The following is a 14380-nucleotide window of genomic DNA, read 5'->3' as shown; positions in this document are numbered from 1 at the left end:
AACAGAAGAGCTGTAAATTTCAGATGCTAGATATAGAGCATTTCTAAGCTTACAACATTACTCCGGTAGAAAACAGAAAAATAAAACACACACCTATTTAGACTTTTCTAAAATTAAATGTGCATCTGGCTTTAATAAGGATGCATGGAGAAGGCATGAGGCAATGCTGAGAAGGACTGGTTGGTTCTCAATATTTGTGCCTTTTCCCCCCTCATTTCACTTTTGTAAAACTCAGTTTCTTCCTAAACAGAAATTACATATGTTATGGCTTGCCAGCTGAGGAAGGCTTAGCTCCAAGGTTCCCAGTACATTGTCTTCCTAAAACCCACCAAGCACTTCAGGCTATGGCTGTGGCTGCGTCTATCCTGCTTTTAGGGTTGTGATCCTAAAAAAGTTCAAGACTCCATTCATTGAAGGAAGAGGGACCCCTTCCAGGGCCCAAGAGTGAGCCCTTGTCTAACACTCAAAAATGAATTGTCCCAGGAGACACACATGCTGACAAGCAAGAGACTTTACTGGGAAGGGGCACCCAGACACAGAGCAGCAGGTTAAGGGAACCCAGGAGAACTGCTCTGCCATTTAGCTCGCAGACTCAGGTTTTATGGTAATGGGGTTAGTTCCAGGTTGTCTCTGGCCAATCACTCTGACTCAAGGTCCTTCCTGATGGCACACGCATGGCTCAAGATGGATTTCAGCAAGAAGGATTCTAGGAGGTTGGTAGGACAATGGACTGGAGTCTCCTCTCTCCTTTTGACCTTTTGTAATGGAGAAGAACAAAATCTGACCCCATATTGGATCTGTTTCTTTTACTTTAACCTCTGTTTTCCGTTGCTTTTGTTACTATAATCACCAAAAGGATGCTGTCTATAGCTATACGTATACATAATGGCCTGCCTTGGGGAACCCTGCCCCTCTGTCTGAATGTTAAACTAAAGTGCCTTTGTTCAGCTCACAGGGAAACATCCTGACCCTGCCCACCTGAGATCACACAACGGCTTAGGCCAAAATGGCTTCTCTTATGTCAAGAAAGCCATTCCTGGTTCTCTTTATCTGGGGACTCCATAACTTACCTGCTTAAATGATTGAAACAGGAGGGAAGGGGACAGGGCACCACATTTAATAGAATGACCTAGTTTGAGGACACAACATAAACTGATTAGAACCAAGTAGGTGCAAGATGGCAGACAGATGAGTCGACTTCCACTAGACCTTGAGCCTCAGTATATGTTCATTGTAACACATCAGCAAGCTAAATGACACACCCACAGGAGCCATGACAGTTCCAAGTCTGACCATAAAGGTCAAAGAGTGGGCAGTGGCCCAATTCCTGGAAATCCCCACCCCTTCCCCAAAATAGTTGGAATACTGCTCCCACTTAGTAGCCTGTGAAATTACCCATCCCTATAAAAACTGACAACCCCATACCCTGGGGCTGCTCTTGCCTTCTGAGGTGGCCCACACTCTGTCTGTGGAGTGTGTTTCTCTCTAAATAAATCCACTTCTTACCTATCACTTTGTCTCTCACTGAATTCTTTCTGTGACGAGACATCAAGAACCTGAGCTTCATTAAGTCCTGAGACCAGGTGTGTGATCTCAGTTAAAAGAACATGGGTTCAAGTCCCAATCTGGGTTTTGGCTGGGTTCAAGTCCCAGTGTGTGGGTTCAAGTCCCAATCGGAGTTACACGGTTTCAGGATGACAAGGCAAATAGCCACCTTTACTAGGCAAAGTCCTGAAAGCATGTCATGGTACAGAGGAGGTGTTGGGAACATCTTTGCATAGCGGTATGACACAGTGAAGTACATACCAGCTATGCTCAATGCATGGATTTTTCCTAATGACGTTTTGTCATTTACATACTGAATTCTTTTTCAAAATAACCACCTTTGTAAATGTTTCATATGCTTAGTTGATTTGTTTTATAAAACATAATTTGATCTTTCTGATAGCAAAGTATGATTATCACAAACATTATGCCGTAATCAGAAGAACAGCTGAGGTATGTAAAATCCTTGCTTTTACAAGTAGCTTTTGCTTCAGTAATTCCAAAGATATATTACATGATTTTAAATTTTGAAGCAATACAAGAGTATTTCCAATGAAAAGTAAGTCTTCCTCGGGCTTCCCTGGTGGCGCAGTGGTTGGGAGCCCGCCTGCCGATGCAGGGGACAGGGGTTCATGCCCCGGTCCGGGAAGATCCCACATGCCGCGGAGTGGCTGGGCCCGTGAGCCGTGGCCGCTGAGCCTGCGCGTCCGGAGCCTGTGCTCCGCAATGGGAGAGGCCACAGCAGTGAGAGGCCCGCATACTGCAAAAACATAAAAAATAAAAAAAAATAGTACAGTAGCAGGAGTAGCCACACTGAAGCGGATGACGGGAGCCATAAGAATCTGTAGCCAGTCACAATGAGAAGCAAAGGAGGGTTCGTCCCGCTTGGGCTCCTGTTCATTCTGGCTGCCCTCTGCCATGTAGGTGACAGCCTGGAGTGCTACAGCTGTTATTAACCCAGCTAATGGCTGCACTACGGTCGTCAATTGTCACATAATCAAGATACTTGTTTCATCGTTAAAGCCGTGCCACCAAAAACTTACTACCAGTGTTGGATGTTTGACCGCTGCAGTTTCGAAGCCATTGCGAAAGCCTTAGGGGAGAAGGAGCTTCAGTACCGCTGCTGCCAGGAGAAACTGTGTAACAAAAGTGACGGGACGAGTATATCAGGGAAAACAGCTCTGCTGGGCATCCTGCTGTTGATGGCAGTCTGGCGCTTTTGTCTCTAAATCTACACTAGGAGGGCTTCTCCTACATCTCCTGTTTCTGTATATGCCTTATTTCCTGTGCAGCTGCATTCCAAAGGCTTTATATTTTCCAACTGGATCCTGTTGGGAAAGACTAAAACTAGCTTGAGCAACTTAGATAAGAGAGAGGAACTCAGAAATGCTAAAGACCAGTCCTGTTAGCAGAGAAGACCTGTGTGAGGGAAAAAGTTTGAGTGAAGCGCATGTGATTTGAGGAAGGTTGCTTACTTTGCTCTTTGCAGTGACAGCTTGAGTAGATTCTCTGCAGTCCTCAGCTGTTTCCCTCTGGTTCCTTGGATGTAGTTAATGTGATCAGTACTTTTTTGGGAGACTGGGGCAGGGGGCTCCTTTTCAACAGTCTCTCTCACAAGGCATGCTTTTTTCTCGCCTTTCATGGCCCCTGTATTGCCAGGTAGGCATGATGCATGTTCCAGATGTGGGCTGTCAAGGACAGAGATTCTTAATGACTGTTCTGTTCTCAGCTAGAAGGTGTCTGGCTGGGAAGGAGGTAAGCTTTCCGGATGGCAGGGCATGGAAGCACAAGGTTTGCCTTTAGAGAGGTACCAGAGGCTGAAATCTGAGTTTTCCTCTGTCCCTAAATTTTGTATTGGCTTTGCTGTCTTTCACTAGAAAAACTCAGTAGCATAAATTAATGGTGTGTTAAACCTCTCCCTCCCAATCCCCGCCTTTTTCATTGGAATGGTAGGCTGTCTTAGCTTTGTCACACACAGTTAAAAACTAAACATTTGAATATTCTATGTTCCATGTGACTAGCAGTTATTAAGTGTGCTTATTTTAAATGCTACTGGTAGGAAAACTCTTCATATGTGTACGTATAATGCATGAATGGAACAGAAGGAGCCTTTGGGGTTGCGATTTGAGATTTCCAAATGTCATCATGAACATAACAGGTCTGCAGGGATGTGTTTTACCTGCCGACATCCAGCCTGTTGGCTTCTAGCTGAGTCAGCACAGATAGTGTAAAATACACTTGCAAGGGCTATTATTAGCATGCTGAGGCTTTCAGAAGCGCTACCAGTTTCCTAAAAAGTGATACACCTTTTCAGGAGGGCAAAGTTTTGCCTTTTTCTTGTGGATACTGGTGAATAATTTAAGATCCATTAGACTTAATGACATTTGTATGCTTACAATCTTGGCTGTGTTTGACAGCATAGCCCGCCTTTGCTGATGAAAGTGGAATTTCTTGATTAACATTAAAAAAAAAAACTTGATTATGTGATCTGTTGGACAAACCGGAATGAATCCTGCCTTTCTAAAAATAAAATCTCATCAAATGCAAAAAAAAGAAAAAAAAAGTACGAAGTATTATGAATCATTAATTACTTAACCAGCCCTCTATTAATGATTATTTGGATTATATCCAGGTTTTTCCTACTATTACAAACAGTGCTCTAATTATCATCCTTGTTCTGGTTACGTGTACAATTATAGTTCTAGGATACACTTTTAGAAGTAGAATTGCTGGATCAGATTATGAGTATTTTAAACTTGTATAGAGATTGCTCAAGCCCTCTTCTTTACACCCCCCAAAGCTGATGTCATGAAATAAGTTAATTTTTGTGAAACAGGTAAAATAGAGTATCTTATTTTCATTTGCATTTATATAATTCTGAGCAAAGTTGAACATCATTTCATAAATTATAGGTCATTTATGGATTATTTGTCCATAACTGCCTATTCAAAAATATTTCTCAAGTTGTTAATTTTATCTTTAATTTTAGGCTTAACTTTTGACTCTTTTATGATATTTTTTACCATACAATAATTCTTAGGTAGTCAAATATGCCTATCTTTAACTTTTTGACTTGTTGGTTTTATGTCATGCCAATGATACTAAAAAGAAGTATTTGTATTTTATTCTAGGGTGTATACAGCTTTATTTATTTTCAATTTAGATCTTTAATTCATCTGTAATTTATCTGGGGTTGATGAGTGAAGTAGAAATCCGGCCTTTTTTTTTTTTTTTTTTAATTGTGGTAGGCAGGCCTCTCACTGTTGTGGCCTCTCCCGTTGCGGAGCACAGGCTCCGGACGCGCAGGCTCAGCGGCCATGGCTCACGGGCCCAGCCGCTCTGCAGCATGTGGGATCTTCCCGGACCGGGGCATGAACCCCTGTCCCCTGCATCGGCAGGCGGGCTCCCAACCCTGCGCCACCAGGGAAGCCCCCGGCCTCTTTTTAAATCTAAACGACAAGCCAGTTATAATACCAGGTAGGGACTAATCAATCCTTTTTGTCTCGACTAATCTGAAATGCTACTAAATTCCTAAATATTTTGTGGTCTAGTTTTGGGTTCTCTGTTATGATTCATATTAATAAAAAAATGTTCAACAAGTGATAATAAATGTTTTAAATTTGTTAAGATCATTAAGTATTAAATTTAATTATTTAGTCTTTATCAAGTGTATCAATCAAAGTGCATCACCAAAGAGAAATTATTGAAGTATAGTTGTTTTACAATGTTGTGTTAGTTTCAGGTGTACAGCAAAGTGATTCAGTTTTTTATATATATATATATATATTCTTTTTCATATTCTTTTTCATTATAGGTTATTACGAGATATTGAATATAGTTTCCTGTGTTATACAGTACATCCTTGTGGTTTATCTATTTTTTATATAGTAGTTTGTATCTGTTAATCCCAAACTCCAAATTTATCCCTGCCCCCCACCCCCGCTTTCCCCTGTGGGAACCATAGGTTTGTTTTCTATGTCTCTGAGTCTGTTTCTGCACAATACTGTAAATCAACCATACTTCAATTTTTAAAAAAATGATTACCACAGTGAATTTAGTTAACATCAAAAAAAGAGATAAGTTAGACATAAATCATATCCTTAAATTGCTAACACTCTGGTCACTATAAATAGAAGTATTGGGATTTTCCCTCAACATTCTTTTTGACTCGTCATGAGATTACTAAAACGGAACTCGGATTTCCTAACCTCCACTCGACTCTTTAATGTTGTGTAGCTCTGTTTCTTGTAGTCTGTCCCGTGTTCCATCTAAATCAGATTTATCAGGCTGTTTGTTTAAAGACAGATTTCTGGGTCCCATCTGGGACCTACTGGATCAAAATCACTGTCAGCTGAGCTGAGAAATTTGCATTTTACATACCAAAGCTTACAAACCATGATTGTGCAGCATTGTTTAGTAAGCCAGCAATGTAGTTAAGGAAGCAATACTGTGTGGTGTCATCTTCAGCTGCCCCTGCAGTGCAACTAAATTGAAAACGGTAAAGTCATTTGTTCAGCTCTGTGAGCCTCTACTTCCCACAAACAGCTGGAACCCCCAGCACCAGGAATCTGAGATAAAGATAGCCCAAAGCACCGAACAACTATCCCATGGTCACAGACACAAATGCAGGCAGCAGACAGTTTCTCGGTTGAGATACGGTTTTTAATCATCATCAGCAGGTAAGATGACTGACAGCCTGAAAGAACAACCTGAGACGTGATGTCTAACACACGTGGCGGCAGCTAACTCACCCCAGAAGTGGTGGACAAGAAGCAGGCCAACTTGACACAGGCAAATCCGCCAAGAATATTCTCTACTATTTCAGTCAAAGCAGCGTGGCCTAATCAGTAATGCAAACATCCTGTTTCCCAGGCTAACAACCTCTGTCCCTGGAACCCTCAGAGGGTTAAGAGATAAAGAAACTGCTGCTCCAATTATGCATAATCTTCCTCTAGTCTGAAATGTCAACAGAGAAGGCAAATAACGCTGCAGAGAAAAGGAGGAAAATCTCACAGGCAAAAAGTAATTTGTCTAATGTTTTCCCATTTCCTTTTGTTTTGCACATGTCTCCTCCCACATCCATTTCAGAAAGCTTTCGGTTATGGGCTATCAAAGAAAGGAGAAATCGGTTTTGTGCAAAAATCAAAAACGAAGCAATTGCATTGATAGAGTGGTTTGGTTAGATTTATAGTGCAGTAGGAGAGAGAAAAATGAAGCCCAAACGACTTCCTACCCTAATTTTGCAGAAGTCTTAGGAGACATTAGATGTGATGTGGGTTTGCCTAAAGCATCTGTATCCTAAAGGGCTTGGCTATTTTGCTGTGAGAGGTAAGGGTGCTGCATTCAGAAAGCTGTATTTTCCCTCTGTGTCGGTATAAATGGCCATGTGCAGCTTTAGAGGCAGTGAAGAACTTGATGGAGGGAATCACAGCCATTTTTATTAAGGAAAAAGGATTTCCTTTGCACGATGCTTTCAGTGTGGCTCAGAGGAGCCCCAGGAATCCTTCAAGAAGGAGAAGCCAGCAGTGCCGGCTGTCCTGGTCTAAAAGCTTGGCTGCAATTCAACGGCAAGTGTGTTTAAGGGCAAGAGGGAGACCTTGTCACAAACATTATCCTGACACCCTCTCACCACATACCCAGCCATCCCCCACCCCCGAGCTCTAGCTGAACTGGAGGGTGGAAGGATTCTGTCCCAGCTCAGCGTCTAAATACTGCCTAAGCCTCATCTGGGCTGGTCGAGTCCCAGTTGCTGTGCAGGCAGTGGGAGACTGCCCCTCACCACCGATCCGTAACGCTCCAGCTTGGAGAGGCAGCATGAATCAGCCACTACCTTCCAGCCCTTCCCCACACCCACCTAGTTCCCATACGCACATCTCCAGGAAAAACGTACTGTCTGGGATTCGGGGGCCAAATGGGAATAGGGTGTCAGGGTTCCCCCCAGTTCATTTCTCTCTATGCCTGAGCAGATTCCACAGGGAGTTGTTTTAACTTGCATCACTCTGTAAAACATTAAAGCTGGGCTTCGGGGGAAAAAAGGAGAAAGAGAAAGAGGAGGAAGAGTGGGAGGTAAAGAATTTGTATATACCTGAAAATTGCCAGATGAATAGACCACCATAAAATACTGCATGAGGGTAGAGATGGCTGGAAACCAGCATAGAGGGTGATGTCTAAAGTTCAGAGAACTGAGACAACACAATCGTTATTGAGTATGTGGCCCCCTCTCCCTACCCCCCAAATACTGTATTTTTTTTTTTTAGTTAATTTTGTTTTGAAAATTATCTATATCCTTTGAGATAGAGACATTCTGGATGGGGTCCCAGAAATAGAGTTGGAAGCTCTGATCTCGGCACAAAGCATTCAAAACTCATCCTGTCTCATAGTTTCACTTGAAATCTCTGTTCCAGAACTGACCTCTCCCCTGAGCTTCACGCCAGTGTCTTGGTTCAGTGCACTAATTATCTGTGTAACCAATTACCCCAAACTTTGCAGCTTAAAACAACAAACATTTCTTACCTCACAGAGTTTCTGAGGGTCAGAAATCTGGGAACATCTTAGTTGGGTGGATCTGAATCGAGATCTGTCCTGAGATTGCAGCCAAGCTCTCAGATGGGGCAGCAGTCATCTCAAAGCTCAATTAGGGCAGAGAACCCATTTCCAAACTCACTCACTTGGTTGCTGGCAAGCCTTGGTTCCTCACTACCTTTTGTTCAGACAGGATAGTTACCACACGGGCCTCTCCATAGGGCTGCTAACAGCATAACAACATGATAGGGGGTGGGGATGACGGGAAGGGGGGAGGGAGAGGAGGCCCCCAAAACATCCACTGGAACCCTCATTCATTATTAGTGGGAATACCAATGGTATTGTCACTTTAGAAAACAGTTTGTTGGTTTCTTGTGACATTAAATGTATATTTATGTTGCGATCCAGCAATCTCTCTCCGAGGTATTTATCCAAGAGAAGTTAAAACTTAAGTCCGTGCAAAGACCTGCAGGTGAAAGTTTATAATAGCTTTAAGCATAATAGCCAAAAGCTAAAAATATCAATAATTCAATTGTTCTTCAAAGTATGATACCTCCATACATAGGAATGCTATTCAGCAGTAAAAAGAAACAAACTGGGCTTCCCTGGTGGCGCAGCGGTTGAGAATCCGCCTGCCAATGCAGGGGACACGGTTCGATCCCTGGTCCAGGTAAATCCCACATGCTGCAGAACAACTAAGCCCGTGCACCACAACTACTGAGCCTGTGCTCTAGAGCTCATGATCCACAACTACTGAGCCTGCGTGCCACAACTACTGAAGCCCACACGCCTAGAGCCTGTGCTCCGCAACAAGAGAAGCCACCACAGTAATAAGCCACACACCACAACGAAGAGCAGCCCCGGCTCGCCGCAACTAGAGAAAAGCCCGCGTGGAGCAATGAGGACCCAACACAGCCCAAAATAAATAAATAAAATAAATAAATTTTTTTTTAAAAAGAAACAAACTACTGGTACCTGCAACACAGGAGTGAATCTCAAAATCATCATGCTAGGTAAGGAAGTCAGGCACCGAAGGCTATACACGGTATGATTCCATCTGTTTCGTTCTGGAAAAGGCAAAACTATAGGGATAGAGATCAGGTAAGAGTTTTGGAAATGGGGTGAGGGGTTTGACTCCAAAGAGACACAGAGAAAATTCTCTGAGTGTAGTGGTGGTTACATGACGGTATACTTTCGTTGATACTTATACCATACAACTGGAAAGGATGGATTTTACTGTATGTCAGTTATACATCACTAAACCTGACTTTAAAAAATAATAAAAATAGGGACTTCCCTGGCCGTCCAGTGGTTAAGACTCTGCGCTTCCACTGCAGGGGGTGAGGGTTCAATCCCTGGTCAGGGAACTAAGATCCCACAAGCCACAGGGTGTGGCCAAAAATAAGTAAATAAGTAAGGTGGGAAGGGCAAGGGTAAATGCATGGAAGTACGACAGCATGGTGCACACAAGAGACAGTTCACTATTACAAGGGCATAACATTCAAAGCAAGGAGTGCAAGTAACAGAGTCCTGAGCTTTTCACTTATGTGTCCAGCTTTCACCTCAAACTCAATATATCCAACACCAAAGCCCCCATCTCTCTGTCCTGGAGAAGTACCATCTTGCCTGTTGAGGATGTCATTTTCCTAGTCACTGAAACTCCAAAGCTAGAGTCTTTCTCAACTTCTCCCTTTACCTGTCCTACCAAATCCATGCTACTCTCTTGCAATGCCATGGTTTTTGTGCTTTTGGTGGTGGCAGCAGTGGTACAATGATGACAGTCAGGGTTTTCCACTTCTCTCTTGTACCATTTTTTTCTTACCCCACTGCTCTCATAATAGTTCAGGCCTTTATTTCTTCTCACCAGGATTGGAACATGGCGGCCCACTAACGAGTCTTTGTGCATCTGGTCACTCACCCTTTTGGCCAGATGAGTCTTCTGAAAATACCAACCTCATCCCACCATGTCCTAATCAAAAATCAATTCAAGGTCCTTGTCAATGAAAAGACTCTCTCCTCTTGATCCTAATTTACTTTTCAAGTTTATTCCTCAGTCCACCCAGGTCAACAACCTGCTTCAGAGCCAGCCAACTTGAGTTCATTTCCACCTGGGTGCATTTTTGTCAGGACAGATCTTACAGTTCTGACTGAGTTGCCCTCTCCTTCCCTCTCCATATATTTAAGTCCTCCTCTTTCACCATGACTCAGCACAAGTCCTATCTCCCTGCTCTCCTCTCTCTCTCTCTCTCTCTCTCTCTCTCTCTCTCTCTCTCTCTCTCGGCAGGATGCTTCAAGTCACACTTGCTTCCGTCTCTGAACTCTGCAACAATGATTGTTCCCACCTATCAGGAGGTTTAGTGGTTTTATCGATAATGGTATTTCTACAGCCCTTGGAAGATTTCAAAACACCTTCCTTTTCATCATCCCGTTTAAGGTCTTCTCAACAAATCTAGGAGATTATTCTTATTTCAAAGATAAAAAATCTGAGGCTCTATAATGCACGGTGATTTGCCTTAAGGTCACACAGCTAAGAAGAAGATTTTCAATACATTTTTTAATATAAATTATTTTATTTGTTCATTTTTATTTTTGGCTGCATTGGGTCTTCGTTGCTGTGTGCAGGCTTTCTCTAGTTGCGGTGAGCAGGGGCTACTCTTCTTTGCAGTGTGCGGGCTTCTCATTGCGGTGGCTTCTCGTTGCGGAGCACGGGTCTCTAGGCACTCGGGCTTCAGTAGTTGTGGCGCGCGGGCTTCAGTAGTTGTGGCTTGAGGGCTCTAGAGTGCAGGCTCAGTAGTTGTGGGGCACGGGCTTAGTTGCTCCGTGGCATGTGGGATCTTCCTGGACCAGGTCTCGAACCCGTGTCCCCTGTATTGGCAGGTGGATTCTTAACCACTGTGCCACCAGGGAAGCCCCTCAATACATTTTTTAAATGAACAAATGAAGACACAGCCAGGAAATTGACTTAGCAATCAATTAGAAGAGGCAAGACTGTTTTTAATGGAGAAGAAAGTATTTAAGGTCAGAAAAAGACTATGTCAAGTCAGAATTCGACCATGATTATATTCATACAGACCACACTGACTGCTTGGCTTTTGTGAGACTGGTAAGATGCAGTAAAGGGCAGAACTTAATCTAAACAGTTCAACAGATGAATTTTTAATAAGCTTAAAACTGGAAAACAGTACCCTCAGCAAGCATGTATTTCTGCTTTTGTGACTGTTGGAGCTGGCTGTGTGGGAGAGTTAACTGCTGTGTAAAATGTGGAATTAAAATTAAAAAGCTCTGATGTGTATTTTTAGAGAACAGAAACAATTAAAATAAAATGTAACTCAAAATTCAGTTAGTAGAGCTGGCATTTAAATTGTTTAATTAGCAAAATTCTATATGATTAAAGTAGTCACTTGAAAATGTCTTTCAAAGTAAAGCATTTTAATATGCTCCAGTTCTTAGATGATTGACATCACTTGATCTATGTGTTCCCCTCTGGAATTGACTTGTTCTGCAGTTTGAGTTAAGAAGGTCCTGGACTAATGTTTTACAAAGGAGCTTATCAGAATGAAAGCATAAAGTGAATCTTATTTGACAATAAAATATCCTGGACCTTGAAATACTGTTAGCATCTTCAGTGTAGAAAGGAGTATAGTATAGATTCCTCAATCTCTTTCTTCATGTTGAAGGCTTGGACCTTTATCTCACATTCCATCTGAGTTACTGGGTGGGTGACTACCCTTAAGGGTGTTGATGAATCAGAGAATTCTTGAGGTTGTGCTCCTGACCTAAAACATTATTTAAACAAAGGACACATTTTTTAAAACCCGGTATGAACAACCATATGGCCTTTGAGAAAGGATATCTAGTTCATTCCATATTTTTTCACCTAGAGCTACCCCAAAACCATGAGCAGCAGATAAGAATCCAGTTTTTTAAACTTCCCAGGGCAGAAACTAGCTAGATATTCACCAAATACATTCCCTCTTCCTGTGCACCCAGATAAACTATACTTCCCAACCCCCTTGCACTTAGAAGGGACCATATGATCAATTCTTGTAAATGAAATGTGAGAAGGGATGTGCCTCTGCCCCAGCAAGGCAGTTAAGAGGGGTGCACCTTCTCCGTGTGCTCTCTCTTTTCCCTTGTGTGCTACCTGGATGATGCCAGGGTGGCTCTGAGGTGACATATTGAAGATGGTAGAGCCACAGCATGGAAGGAGCTTGATCCTTAACCAGCTGTGTGCAGAAGACCCACCTCCCGCCACTAACTGCATTGATCTTCAAGGTGAGCAAGAAATAAATTGTCATTATGATAAGGCAGCAGGGTTTGGGAGATTGTTTATTAGACCACTGGGCGTTGGCCTACCTGCTAACTCTCCAGTCCCCCCAAAAGAAATTTCTACCACTATAATCCACCATGCAATGTCTAAACAATGTTGCTTCATGTCCTTTTGTTCTAGTTGACTGCTAGAAGCCAGTGGATCTTAACCTTGGAGACAAGGACTTTTTAGAATATGATAAAAATTCAAAACACCTATCCTTAGGAAAATAAACAAATGCACTCATGCTCAAAACTTTGCCTAGGACTTCCTTGATGGTGCAGTGGTTAAGAATCCACCTGCCAATGAAGAGGACACGGGGTCGAGCCCTGGTCTGGGAAGATCCCACATGCCACAGAGCAACTAAGCCCGTGCTCCACAACTACTGAGCCTGTGCTCTAGAGCCCATGAGCCACAATTACTGAGCCCACTTGCCACAACTACTGAAGCCTGGCACGCCTAGAGCCTGTGCTCTGCAACAAGAGAAGCCACCACAGTGAGAAGCCCGCGCACCACAACAAAGAGTAGCCCCCGCTCGCTGCAACTAGAGAAAGCCCGGGCAGCAACAAAGACCCAATGCAGCCAAAAATAAATAAATTAAATAAATTTATTTTTTTAAAAAAAACAACTTTGCCTAAAACTTCAAGATGTTTTCAGAATAGTCCCAAGCTCATAAACAGACCCCAGGCAAAGATCCCTGCTATTAGCAATTAGTGTATTAGGAATGTAGAGGAGCCTTCAGTAAGTATTAAGTATATATTATTTTCAGTCTTTCCAGTTTTACTTCTCATCCCCTTCATATACAGCTGTGCAGTCATATTCATGTCTTTGATCTTTGGATTTTAAAAATGTAAAAAATCTAGTTCTCCAACACTGATTTTTCTCTCCCAGAGCAAAGATGTCAGTGTAACAGTCTCAGTGCCAAACATCAATTCTGTGACCAGGCCTTTTGATTTCTGTATTGACTGTGTGCAGTCTCTGCGTCAGAACCATCAGCGATGTGACGGTTAATATTCTATGCCAGGCACTGTGCAATTGCTTTTGGAAACAGAACCTTAACTCCCTGACATGAGCCTTGAGACCTTTTCAATTTTGCCCTGTCAAGCTCTCTAACCTCATTTCTCATCAGTACCCCACATAAACTCTTTGTTCTTTTTTTTTTTTTGGCTGCGTAGGGTCTTCATTGCTGCTCGCGGGCTTTCTCTACTTGCGCCTAGCGGGGGCTACTCTTCGTTGCAGTGTGCGGGCTTCTCGCTGAGGTGGCTTCTCCTGTTGCGGAGCACGGGCTCTAGGCATGGGGGCTTCAGTAGTTGTGGCTCGCGGGCTGTAGAGCGCAGCCTCAGTAGTTGTGGCACTTGGGCTCAGTAGTTGTGGCGCACGGGCTTAGTTGCTCCGCAGCATGTGGGATCTTCCCTGACCAGGGCTCAAACCTGTGTCCCCTGCATTGGCAGGGGGATTTTTAACCACTGCGCCACCAGGGAAGTCCGAACTCCTTGTTCTTATAATATCACACCGCTCATGATGTACGGAATCTACCACACTCTTTCGTGCCTCTGTGACTTTGCCTGGAATGTCCTCTCCCTTGACTGTCCAAAATCTCCTATTATCTTCTAGGGTTCAGCCCAAACATCAACTTTCTGGTAACCATGCCTGGCCTGCACGCCCCTGAGTGAAGTGTCCCCAGAAGTGCTCCTGTGGTACTCATCACACACTGTGAAGATTTGCTGCTCTGCCTCCCATGGGACTCCTTGAGAGTAAAGACTGTCTTTTATTGCATGCCCTTTTTTTATGATTTATTTTTTACTGAGGCATAGTTAGTTTAAAACGTTGTGTTAGTTTCAAGTGTGCAGCAATGTGATTCAGTTATATACACCTGGCAAAAGCACACCTGGGCCTCAGCCCTCTGTTTCCACGTTAGTCTCTCTTCCAGGGGAAGCCATTCTTTTTCCTTTATGTCAGCCTATTCTGTACCTCAAGGAATATGACTGCTGATGGATCCTAAAC

At 43.1% G+C, this 14380-nt stretch overlaps 1 pseudogene; it reads left to right on the top strand.

Annotated features, from left to right (window-relative positions):
- The first annotated feature begins 2402 nt into the window (after nucleotides 1-2402).
- On the top strand, nucleotides 2403-2774 carry LOC102995787 (CD59 glycoprotein-like; annotated as a pseudogene).
- The last annotated feature ends 11606 nt before the right edge of the window (nucleotides 2775-14380 follow it).

Source organism: Physeter macrocephalus, chromosome 10 (genome assembly GCF_002837175.3).
Source record: "Physeter macrocephalus isolate SW-GA chromosome 10, ASM283717v5, whole genome shotgun sequence".
NCBI lineage: Eukaryota > Metazoa > Chordata > Mammalia > Artiodactyla > Physeteridae > Physeter > Physeter macrocephalus.
This window is presented reverse-complemented; position numbering and strand designations above follow the sequence as displayed.